Genomic DNA, 12,457 nt, shown 5'->3' on the forward strand with positions numbered 1-12,457 from the left:
ACATAGATTTAAATATTCAGAACAACAAAAAAAAAAAGACTTAAAGGAGCCTTAAGTGACTAATAAGAGTTGTTCCAAAATACTAGCAGAGAATGCTGATTTTCATGTCACAAATTATCTGTGCTTGTGATAGAGACTGATGTTAATAAACAGAAATTAATACAAACATCAAATGTAAGCTTTCAGGCTCCCACAGAGGTAGAGAAGCAAAGGGTTTGTCCTTCTTTACCAACGTGTCAAAATTAACACCAACAAGGCCAAAACTCAGACCCATCTAACTCAGTTCTCATGTCAGCACATCTACCCACAGCTGTCCCAACAACACTACCAGCTGCTCATTAAAATCTGTTTCCAAACGTGGATTCCTTGGCATTTTGTATCTAGTCCTGACCAAAACTACTTTATACTCCTACAGGCTAGAAAGATTAACTCCAGGCTTCTGGTTAGCAGCTTTACATTGCCCTTAGGTTAAAAAAAACCCAAAAAACCAAAAAAACAGGCTTTTAACTAATTACTGCAGCATTGCATTTTTTTTCTAACAGAAAACACAGCAAACAAAAAGTTGACATTCACATAAATTTCAAAATGCATCCAAATCGTCAGCAACATTGCTTTATATTGCATTTTCCCCAGTATTTTCCCCATCTTTCCGTGCTATCCTTTCAGTTTCTAGTTCATTAAACCCATCAAGTGTAATCAACAATACTAATGCTAATAATACTAATAAATACCTGAAATCCTTGGGTAAATTTATACATCTGTGGGAAAAGGAGGTTCCATGGCAGCGGACTAGGGAATAAATTACCTAAGTAGCAAAGCAAATACACTAATTATTTTCATTTGGATGTTGCATCGCTCCCGGTTTTGCATCATTATCAACCTGTTTTCTCAGCCATTAAATTGGATTCCCTTCCAAAGTGCAAGCCAGGCTAGTAGACCGTAAACTCCCAAAACCCCCAATTTCCAACACAGATTCAATTTCCAGCCCATAAGGACTCTCGACCGCAGCTTACACATTAGGTAAGGCTATTCTTTTGAGACACGGAAGACTTGCTATACTTATCAATCCAAACAAAGTCTGAAAGGCAAATCTTGACAACATGCATGAAAACACAAAGCCTTTCCAGCAGACCATTCTCACGTTTCAACTACTTCACATGCACTTCACTGTAATTAAGAGCAGATCTGTTCTTCAGACATTAGGAGCACTTCTCTGGCTGAGGACATGTTCACAACATCTCAAAACAGCATTAACACGCAAACATTATTTTAGGTGTGCAGAAATAAATCTCAACCACAAAACCTCGTAACTCACTCCTTCACAAAATAGAATAAGCTCTCTTAACTAAAACCAAGTAAAGTATTCCTTCTTGGGTACTGCAGGCCATGGCTATTTTATAAAAGCAAGATGGCTTTAAAAAAGCCATCTAATTTCTAGGCTCTGGAAGGCATAAACTCATTTTATTCTGTAGAAACAGAATCCTACCTTATCAAGTAGCACCATCCTATGTCCTCTCAGGCTCAAACCCATCTTGGTTCTCCACACTGCAAAGAGGAGCTGGAAAAAAATGAAGTAAAAAAAATCAGCGAATTGCTTCTTTTTGTAGGAGTTTTACTGTTACCCATCACATATCCCCACTATAAACTGGAACATTACAATAACTTCAGTAACACAAATTACTCAGTTTGTGAACCGTCTCTAATTTGTCCATTCCCTTTCCTTCCTAATCAGCCCCAGTATCTCCTTATGAAAGATTAGAGCAGGTCTTTGTTCTTCTTCCAAGTATTTATTAGGCTTTGGTAAGGAGGATGAGTCTCCCCACCCAGTGTTACATTGCCACTGTACATAGACAGTGACAGCAAGACATGGAACGACTTCCTCCAAAGTCCTGTGGATAGCACAGCATCCTATCCACCAGCACTACATCCTGCACCTTCCCAGAGGCTTCAGGCTTGTTTCTGCTTTCTGAAGTATTCATTTCTACACATGAAGTGTTAGGTATTGCTTTGCCTTGTTCTAGGAAACATTTTCAGCAATGTATCTGAGCCAGCCTTGGCAGCCATCAGGACTAAGGGCGTATTTTAAAATGAAAATAAACTACCTCACAATCACACAACTATAGAAATCTTCAACATAAAAAGCATGCAATTTGATGGCAATAGCCCTAGGAAACCAGTAACACTGACCAGCATTTCCAGTGTTACACAGACATTTAATAGAAAGTCAAGGAAGCGATTGGGAGGCAATAAATAGGCAACAGGACAGAGAAGAGCTGCTACTGTTTTGCAGCAGAGGCCCTCCGAGGAAAGCAGCCCCTTTCTGTACCTTTCACAGTGCTGTATTTACTGCTCTCTGCCTCCGTACAATTCTAAACATCCATTGGACTGACTATGTGTCTAATGTCACTGTCCTCGAACAGGCAGGGGTCACCAGCATCGAGGCCACATTGCTGAAACTGCAGCTGCGCTGGGCAGGGCACGTCTCTAGAATGAAGGATCACCGCCTCCCCAAGATCGTGTTTTATGGTGAACTTGCCACTGGTAGCCGCAAGAGAGGTGCCCCAAAGAAGAGATACAAGGACTCCCTGAAACAATACCTTAGCCTTGGCCATATTGACTACCATCAGTGGTCCACCTTGGCCTCCAATCAGGAGACTTGGAGGCACACCATACATAATGCCGCTGACTCCTTTGAGAGTTCACGAAGAACTAGTCTCGAGGAGAAAAGACAACGCAGGAAGAATCGTGTCCCACCTGTTCCACCCAAGGAGACCTTCTGCTGTGCTTTTTGTAGCCGGATTTGCCTATCCCACATTGGCCTTCTTAGTCATCAGCGCGCTTGTAGTAAGCGTGGGTAAATGCCCTTCCCAAATCTTCGTTCGCGAAGTCAAGCCATGATCATTTACTGCTCTCAGACAAGAACACGATGAAGCAGGCTGACCCCTCACGAAATGAGAACACAAAATTCCTCACACTTCGGGCTCCAAAATGGGGGGATCAAACCAGGCAGCGAGGAAGCCTTCAGCCCCTTCTTGGATCAGCCATTTTGCCCAGCACTCCCTAAACACACATTTCCTCTATTGTGTGGAGAAAGTTACCACTCAAAGCATTTCTGAGCCCAAATCTCCACAGTGAGACTAGGATTTTCCACTCAGAAAGGGTTTTCTTCCCTCTCTGTGGCAGTGTTTCAGTGACACACTGAAATTTTCCTTCCTCTCATGGATAACTCATGGACACTTCCCACCTGCGGCCTCCTCCTCAGATGGGCTCTGCTTGGTCCACACACACAGAATAGCAGCTCCTGCTCCTCTTCCACAACTGCCCTGTACTAATCTGAGCCCTGAAACCCCTTTCCCACATATCCTATCTCCCCACCCCACTCCGATACAGACCTGGCCTCATTTTATATCTCCAGGTTCAACTGCTGTCAGAGCAGGCCCCAGCAGTTATCAAAGAACCATAGACTGGTTTGTGTGTGAAGGGACCTTAAAGCTCCTCCAGTTCCAACACCTTCCCCTAGAGCAGCTTGCTCCAAGCCCCTGTGTCCAACCTGGCCTTGAACACTGCCAGGGATGGGGCAGCCACAGCTTCTCTGGGCACCCTGTGCCAGCGCCTCGGCACCCTCACAGGGAAGAGCTTCTGCCTCAGAGCTCAGCTCAGTCTCCCCTCGGGCAGGTTCAAGCCATTGCCCTTGGCCTGTCCCTACAGGCCCTTGTCCCAAGCCCCTCTCCAGGTTCCCTGCAGCCCCTTTAGGCACTGGAGCTGCTCTAAGGTCTCCCCTTCAGGAGCCTTCTCTTCTCCAGGCTGCCCCAGCCCAGCTCTCTCAGCCTGGCTCCAGAGCAGAGCTGCTCCAGCCCTCGCAGCAGCTCCATGGCCTCCTCTGGCCTCGCTCCAACTGCTCCAGGTCCCTCTTGTGCTGCTGCCCCAGAGCTGGATCAAGACTTTTGCAAAACCTTTTCCAGCGGAGGCAAGACCTCGAGCTCTTGCTGAAATGCCCTTCCCACAGAGCAAGCATTTTAACAACATCTAACCTAGAGGAGGGCTGAAAATCATTCAAACAGAAACCAATCCGTTTGCAGGATCACATGTGAGACATGTCACTCATCAAACCTGAGCAGCCTGCAATCCATAGAAACTCCTGGAATTATCTTAAATATAGTGACTTATTAGCAGGAAACGAATACCGTTAAGCAGATGAAGCTGAATCTATTGCTGTCGTTAGAGAAAAACAAATTACTGCATGTGCCTTTCTCTCTCTCACTCTCCCTAGAGAACTAGTCATGTCTACAGGGCACAAGTATAACAGCAGCATTTATGTTAATGTACTTAACAAGGGCTGGAAAATAAGTATCTTTTATTTCTATACAGAACCCTCACCCCAGGCAGGGCACTTGCTGTGTTTGACAGTATGATTAGGCAAGTAGAGTCCTCCTGGCTTCCGACATCCTTTTACACTAAACACATCTGAAGGAGCAAAAAGCAAAGTGTAAGTTCTGGAATAAGTCCACAATACTCATAGTGAAGGGCTATTTATATCAGATTATTGCAGGTTTTAACTGGACTGCTTCATCAGGAGCATCGTGGGCATCCTATGTGAAAGGTTTGGGGAACATGATTGAATAAATGAAGCTCTGGAAGACAAATGCCTAAACATGGGTGTGATTTCTTTGTGATCCTGGGCAAGTTCTGCAGGAATGCTCATTGGTCTCTGTATGAAACGGAGCTCCCCATCCTTGTGAGGTGTTTTAAACAGGCAGGCTGCAGGTACCTTTCTCATGCACTAAAGTAAGTGGAAAACACTGGCCTCAATCAGGGCAGAATATTAACCAGATTTCAACAGTGATTGAATAATGTTCTGTATTTAGCATTACAGCTTCAGAATCACAACTGTGTGTAAAGGAATTGGGAGAACCGCATGAGGAAAAGCACTCGTGAAGAGCAAACCAGGAAAGATCTGTCAGTGCAAGAGCTGCAGTCACTTAGACTGCATCTGCAGTGACAGTTTGCTCCTGCTCTGGAACAGGTTTCTTACTGCCCTTGTCCATCAAAACTTGTCTTTTCTGTACTACTGCTTCACTAACATGGTTGGATGCACTGCCTGCGTTTGGTTTGCAAAGTACTATTAGGAAACCTGGTGAAGGGGAAAAAATAGGAAGCAGTCTGCCAGCCCATGGATGATACTAGAGAAGGAGCAGCTATCTGACAGATATTTTGGAGAGGATAAGGATTAGATCCTGCTATTATGAAAGGATCCAGAGGGGTTTTCTCCAGATGTCAGGTGGGCTGTTGAAATGATGAGGCTGTTGGGGCAGCATGTTAAAAACTGTATTGGAGCATCGAGCGCTTGTCAGCATCACACAATGCCTTCATGAGCTAAAAGAAGGAACCAGGGCTAATTAGCTCAAATGAACTATTAACAGCTACACTGTTCATGGTACTAGAAGGGAACACCCTCGCACACACAGAACTCTGCTGTGAAGGAATACAAGCTAATTCATCACTCTCTCAGGTACCTCTGGAGCCTCGAATAAAGGTCTCGTTATTAAAATTCCAGTGCTTGATCCTGACTGAAAGACCAGGCAGACAACTACAGTATTTACTGTTGCAGACTTCTCTCAAAGTGAAACAAAAGGGATAATCACAAGGTGTTTGTGCTAAGTCAGATTCCAGTCCTCCTCTTGTATTAAATTTTACTTTAACATCAGACATACAACTCCTTCTCCTGATCTGATCATTTGCCATGGAAATGCTACTTCTCTGCACTCATTTTGCCCTGTCCCTCATTAACTTCTTCACTTTACTCCTTTCCCCTCCCTTACTCATTTGAAGTAAAAATCTTGTGAATAGATCTTCTGCATTGGCAATACATTAACGCAACTTCGTCCTGGTCTCAAAATCTGCTACAGCTCTTCCTCCACAATGAGCAATATTTCTCCTCTTCAGTGAATTTGTCTCTACAAGTCCGTCACCTAAAAAGAAGATAGAGCTGTTTTCCCGAGTGCTTTTAAAGCAGATACGCAACAATCCTGCTCACGTCAGGAACATAAAAATGCATAATTGCCAGCCTTAAAACCATAATTTGCATTAAGATTGTGAAGCCAACCTGTTATGCATGCAGTGCTGTAATGGTAGCCTCAGCACTTGTGCCTCCTCCTAGATGGGCAGGGAAAAATACTGCTGAATACATACATCATTGCTGACCGTCCTCGAACAGAACTTCTCTGATTAGATTTGGGAACTGGCGAGGAATTTACTTTATCCATGAACTCCATTTCCTGGATAATGTTATTAATTTATTCATTAAAATGTTATCAAATTATTGCAAAGAAATCTCCATCCTGAGTGTTAGATAACAGCAGCTCTGCTTCCCATCTCAGCGGTACATTCTCTTTAACAGGACTTTTAACTAGCAATATTGCTTAGTGATTTTATTATTACCATTATTCAATTCAGCCTAGCCTTCACCCCCCCTTCTTCTTTGCACTCTGTTTACACTTTTTAATGAGGTTTTAATCTTCCCTGACATGTTTATTCAGGTTATTTGTTTTACAAAAGGAAAGGGCTTTAAGTACAACTGAGGAAATCGATGCTTTTTTCAACCTGGGTCCAAATCTCTTTCTAATTCTCCTTTTCAAACATTCCTCAGCCTAGGGAGGAGGCAAAAAAAGCAGTGACGGTTCTGGGCAGTGCACGCAAGAAGGTTAGATGGGTTTAGATTAATTCAAATAAAACTCAAATTCTTAGGAGAAGAGCAATGAAGTCTACAAATCCCCATAAGAATAACTGATTCCAAAATATTAAATTGAGCCCTCAGAGATTTCTGGATAAACTTAAAGAGCATTTTAAATGAAAATGCATTATGGAGCATGGTAAACCTTAAGCTGGCATTGATCACAGCAAATCAGCATTCCCTTAAAATCAAGCAATGTGCATCCTTTTCTGTTATATTCCTGCAGTGTTTGCCTATCTCTTTTGGGTTTGGGCTTAAAGGGTGGAAAGCCTGAAAACTCCAACTGCAAGAGCAAGAAGCGTGAGAGGCTGGGTTTGATGTGGAATACCTGAGTTCCAGCTGTGGATCACTAGCTCTCCAAACTCTCTCTCACTGACTGAAGTTTCTCACACAGGAAAAAAAAAATCTACATCCATGTAAAGCCATCAGAACACTGGCATTGAGGCAGACACACCTAAGCCTTGAATCACTGATGGTTCAAGTGAATTCTATCTTTATAGATTACAGCAGGGAAAAAAAAAGGTTGAAAAGGTAAGTTGTCTGGAGGACTGTTCACAGATTTGCTGAATCAACTCCTCTAAGAGGAGATCCTGCTTCTGTCCTTACTCTGTGAGCACTTTCCACACTGCTGAAACAGAGAATGACCCACCGAACTCCCTCCATTGGGGCTGAGAAAATACTGGGATGCAGTGAACTATATGAAACCTAAACATCTAAAGATAGTGTATATTATCCTGTTGCACGGAGTAAAAAGCCTTAGAGCCTTATGGAAACATCCTGAAGGCTGGAAGGACCTTCATTACTGCCTTTCACTAGCACTCTAAGGTTAAATGCACATTCCATGCTCCAGACCTGCTATAGTACCTTTGCAAGAAAAACCTGCTCCAAGTTAATTTAAGGTCCTTACTTACAGTGACATCGATGAAGGATTTCTGTTCTGTAATACTTGTCAGGCTGAATGCACACGGTACTGCCTCATATGCAAAATAACTAATAAGATGCTTCCCATTTAGTTTTCTGAGCAGTAGAAGTATTTAAAGAACATTCATGCAGTCAGACTTAATTTACTCTTCCCCCCCACCATAACTTGCAATCATTTTTCACCATCCTCATGCTAGTTAGCTATTATTTTGTAAATGAATGACTTCATTTAATTTAGTTGCAGATTTAATTTTTCCTTATTGGAAATGTCAGCTTTCACAGTTCATTAATAAGGGCACTTGGTGGAAAGAAAGCAAGGAAAGAAGTGAAAGTAGAGAGAAATAAATAATACTCCTGCACGTAACAAAGAGCTTTAGTTAATGTTACGCTCCCATGTTTGTTTAAGTCCTTCTTGAACCTTGGTCTCTGGATTAACATTGCTGGGGATATTTGATGGAATTCAGCAGACTGGATCCTCCATCAGATGCTGCTTGCTGACAAAGACATACAATATAACCCTTGAACTGTTCAGACTCTCCTCCCAAGTAGCTGGCAGGGAAAGCCAAAGGTGGCAACCAGCCATCTTCCTGTGACAGCGGTTTCAATATGCAGATGTAAAATGGTTCTTCCAAATTCTGCCCCAGCAGAACCGGGATTTCCCGACTGAAATGCATTTTGGATCCCTTTGGACAACCTGTGGCCTAGCTGTACTTCTGGTTGAGGAACAGCATCTCACTGCATTCGACAATCCAAAGGTGTCGCCTGTGCCTTGCACCTACAGACTGCTCAATGGTGACCACCTTCCTTAATAAATACATCAACACTGCCTTTATTCAACGTTGTACCTCAGTCACTCATGAAAATATGAGCAAAACCTACTTCAGTTTATCCTGTTGTAGCAATTAAAGCCAAGACATTAAATATTATTGTACGAATTCCTGGAGGTAGTCCAAAATTACCATTTTGGAGTTTTATTTTACTATATTTACTCAATGTGCCTGGAAAAACAAATAACAAAAATATATAATTTCTTTCTCTGCCAAGTACAATGTCACTCAAATGAAGAATTGCTTTAACAGCTTTGTCGTTAGTGATGACATTAGAGTGTTTTCTAAGTTCTGCAGAACCAAAGTGCTGAGGTTTTTTTAATGCAGTGGAACACTTGTGATAATGATGAACAAAGACTGAATAAATGTCACATCTATCCACCAAAGGCAATACACTACAAGTTTAATTTTGATCCAAATTTGTCACTCCCACCACCAGCTAATAAAGTAGATTACTGGCAGAGCAAAAAAAACCCCAATAATAATCTATGAAATCTTTATGACATAATCAAGACTTGTAGTAAAAAGTGACATATAAATCCAGCAACGAAACACTGCAGTAATATATTACTAAGGGAATGGATCTTGCAACCCATCCTGTACTTTCTCTGTAAAATGCTTTCTAAGCTCATTCCGATCAATTAGCATTTCTGAAACACTTTCTATGAAATGGCTTTGACTTTGTGTTATTGGTCTCCCTTCTGCTGCTTGCACATGTTTAAATGAAAGGCTCCCCACAGCTTTTGAGGAAAAGAAGAGAAAAATGAGGCAATTTCATTTTTAAACAAGTAAATAGCACATGGAGAACTGCATAAGGAAAAAACAGACCAAATTAGAAATAAGCGTTTCTATATTTATGCAGAGGCTCCACAAAGACAATAGGTGAAACAAAACAGAGCTCCTGTATGAGGCATTTTATATACACCAAAAGAGGCAAAATTGGCTTTATTTATGTGTGAGAAGAAGAGAAAGACAGGCTGTGTTGCGGGGATTTGAAGATATTAAGAGCTTGACTGAAACAACAGGGAAAATCTCCACCATGAAGTGTGTTGGATCAGGCCCCAAGAGCTGCACAGCTCCATCCATCCCCCTCTCCCCCCCCCCCATCCCCAGTTCCTTGCCCTCAAGGTCAACAGAACATAAGGCACACCCTCAGCATTCAACAGATCACATAAGGAATTGCTTCGCTTTAAGTAGATCTGAAGTCTCTTTTAAGAGAAAAGATCATACATGTGAGGACACAGCTGAGCTGGACAAGTAGATTTGATCTCAGGGCCTGATTTTCAGGTCCTCTTAATGCTTGATTTACCTCTTACTGCTTTGATTTACTTCAAAGAGATAAAAAACCCACTCAAGAAACAGAAGAGACCCAGGAAATTCTTACCTCAAATTTCCCAAGGGCACAGCACTGGACTAATTTTACATAATGGGGGGGTATTGATATGTTCAAACTAGCGTTTCAAAACCACATTCAGATTTTATAGGAACTACAATGTAAATGCAAAAGATTTCTCTAGTAAGCACTCAGCTGTACAAACCAGAACAATCTTCAGCTTTTCCTTCCCAAACAGCAAAGGTAACTATAATACACATACTTACCAAGGTGAAATTATCCTATCTTAGAAAGGCTATGAAGGGAAAATTCTACCATGGTATTTGCCTGAATGAAAGCTCCCATGCAAGTGTAAATTATTATCATTAAAATAATGAATTCTTTGCCTGGTTTAAGCTTTGCAGCTCACTCTCGAATTGAAAAGTGTTCTGTGCTCAATGAAACTCAGCAGTGTCATGTACATTTTCCACAGCGTTTGGTTTTCAACTTAATTCTACAGACACATGATCAGGAGACAAAACCCCATTACAAAAGGCTTGTGAGTAAGCACCCAGAATAGGTGTCTTCCAGTTATAATCGCTGGATAATGTGGAGGTTGAGCCTTATTACCACATTTTAAATACTAGCTCATCAGTTCAAATCTGGGTCAGGGAGAAAGTTAGAGAGAAGAAAGCTCTTAGATACACTCTTATCCAATACATTACTTTTCGGCAATGGCCCTATATATATATATATATGTATATATATACACACACTGATATATAAAGAAAGCAGCAGAACATGTCACCAATTTAGGGAACTCTTGTCATTCTCACTCAGAATTAAAACAAGCACCAAGCCAGAACTGACCTCAACGCCTAAAATTCTCCCTCAGATGGCCAAGGTTGAAATGCATTGTCCAGCACTGCATTCACATTCACATTTGACCCTCACCAGTACCACAAATGCTGAAGAAATAGATGAGAGAACCACTGTAAATTCATTTTCAAGCACTACTCCAAGCCAGAGCAGAAGGAGGTTTTTAACCTGACAGAGCAATAGGAAGACCTGTGCAAGAACCACGTTTCTTTTGGTTAATTCAAATCTCTCACCCTAACTATTATGTTTCAAGATTCCATTCAAACACATAGGAAAGAATAAATCAAGACACTAACTATTCTGTCCCTGAAAATTCTCATGTTTCTTCCGTGGCTCTTCTGTTTTGGGAAGAAATAAAACTTCAAAAGATCAGAATGAAAATTCCTTCTATTTTCCATCTCGATTTCTAGATTTCACTTCACTCTTTATGTACAGCACAAAGCACCTTGTGCCTAGCCTTTGAAGCCTGTGCAGGTAATCAACACTTACTGATTTGAGTTAGATTTGGGACTAATAATGTTTGAAATAAGGTCTAGACTATGTTAAGCTGCACATGCAGGATTCAAAACTAAAGGCCACCTTTGAACATATCTGAATTACTTTGAAGAATTATTATTCATGTAAAAGAGGCTCTAGGACTAGCTTATCAATGATAAGCATGTTATTAGCATAATGGCAGCATGAGTAGTAGCCCATTTAGACAAGTTATTGCATATGAGTATAACACACGGTTCTAAGCAACATTTTCACTGATTCAATCTTGTAATTATAGCAGTCAATTAACATTAATATGGCAATTCTGTGACCCACTTTGTAAAGGGGTCAGATAAAGTGATTGAATGGTCCCTTCTAGTCATCAAACCTATAAATAACAGTTTATTAAGGTAGTTGATAAGCAAGAATAGCTAGATGGAGTGTAAAAACCCAGCCCTGAAGATCAGCCTTCCACTGCCACTGCTTACAGGATGGAACTGGGTCAAGCCTCTTCCATCCTACACCCTCCAGTTTTACAGGAAGTGTGAAAATCTGCTTCTCTTCATGTTTTAGCAACCTCAAAAACATTCCTGGGATGGAAAACCAACAGCCTGTTCACTTTGGCATTAATCCTTTAAACCCTGTTTATAACTGACACCTAAATTCAAATTGTATTGCAAGGATTCAGAAAAGTTCTTTTGGCATTTAGAACAATTTCTTTGTTCCTCTTGCACATCACATTTACAAAGTAAATTCATTTACAAAATGCTGTTTAATGAGGGAGTCTTCCACTCTTCCCTCAATCACTTCTCTCTTTTGGTGGGTTATATGCCAACAATCACGCACTATGTGCAATGTAATGCTTTCATGTGTGGTAGCAAGTTGTGCAAACCTTGGCTAAGAAGCGTTCCCTTGTTTACTGTTTATGGAGGATTTGTGTATCTCTTCGCTAATGTTCTTTAACTGCTATAATTTGATTGCTTTGTGTGCTGAAAACAATAAAAAGTTAATTAAAAATAAACACAGAAAAGCAAGGAGTTAGACCCTTGTACCATCCACACACAGTTGTAAACTGAAAGCTTCGATGGAACCCAAGCAGCTGGAGAGATTTTAGATGCTGTGTTGATTCTATACAAGCATCACCTACAAACAAAAGGTGCTGCATACTTAAGTACTTAAATATTTTTGTTGAGCTGCATAAAGAAGGAGATGCAAAACTAGTCAAAAGATAATGATCGTAATTTCCAGTGTTTGTCTTCCGCTGTATTTGTAGCTGTAGTAATTGCAAGAGATAATGTGCTAGACGGGCAGTAG

General features: G+C 41.3%; 1 protein-coding gene across 1 annotated transcript in view; it reads right to left on the reverse strand.

Moving 5' to 3' along the window:
- The window catches only part of LRRTM4 (leucine rich repeat transmembrane neuronal 4), a 419,241-nt gene that overhangs the window by 280,278 nt on the left and 126,506 nt on the right, over positions 1–12,457 (reverse strand). Inside the window, exon 2 of the mRNA XM_061348236.1 lies at positions 1,487–1,558. The gene's annotated coding sequence lies outside the window, so the exon portion shown is untranslated. The remainder of the gene's footprint in view (positions 1–1,486; positions 1,559–12,457) is intronic.

The sequence above is a fragment of the Neopsephotus bourkii genome, unplaced genomic scaffold (assembly GCF_033783945.1).
Source record: "Neopsephotus bourkii isolate Nb327-2 ecotype Australia unplaced genomic scaffold, CSIRO-AGI_Nbou_v1 NB_346, whole genome shotgun sequence".
NCBI classification, from domain to species: Eukaryota; Metazoa; Chordata; class Aves; order Psittaciformes; family Psittacidae; genus Neopsephotus; species Neopsephotus bourkii.